A 248-nucleotide genomic window follows, 5' to 3' on the forward strand; every position below is an offset into this window, starting at 1 on the left:
TGTTAGCCAATCTGACAGGTGTGAGATGGTACCTTAGAGATATTTTAATTTTGCTCTTGACTTTTAGTAACAATGTGACCATGAGAATGGGGACAGCCCAACCAAAAGCATAGAGGAGGGAAATGGAGTATGTAAAGAAACTAGCATATAGATCATGAATTTGCTCTAGTGCATAGAGAGGGAGGGAGAGGAGGGAAAGAGAGAGAAGAGAAGAGAAGAGAAGAGAAGAGAAGAGAAGAGAAGAGAAG

This window comes from Petaurus breviceps, unplaced genomic scaffold (genome assembly GCF_028583685.1).
Source record: "Petaurus breviceps papuanus isolate PSGF00001 unplaced genomic scaffold, PetGlider_PUasm1.0 118, whole genome shotgun sequence".
NCBI lineage: Eukaryota > Metazoa > Chordata > Mammalia > Diprotodontia > Petauridae > Petaurus > Petaurus breviceps.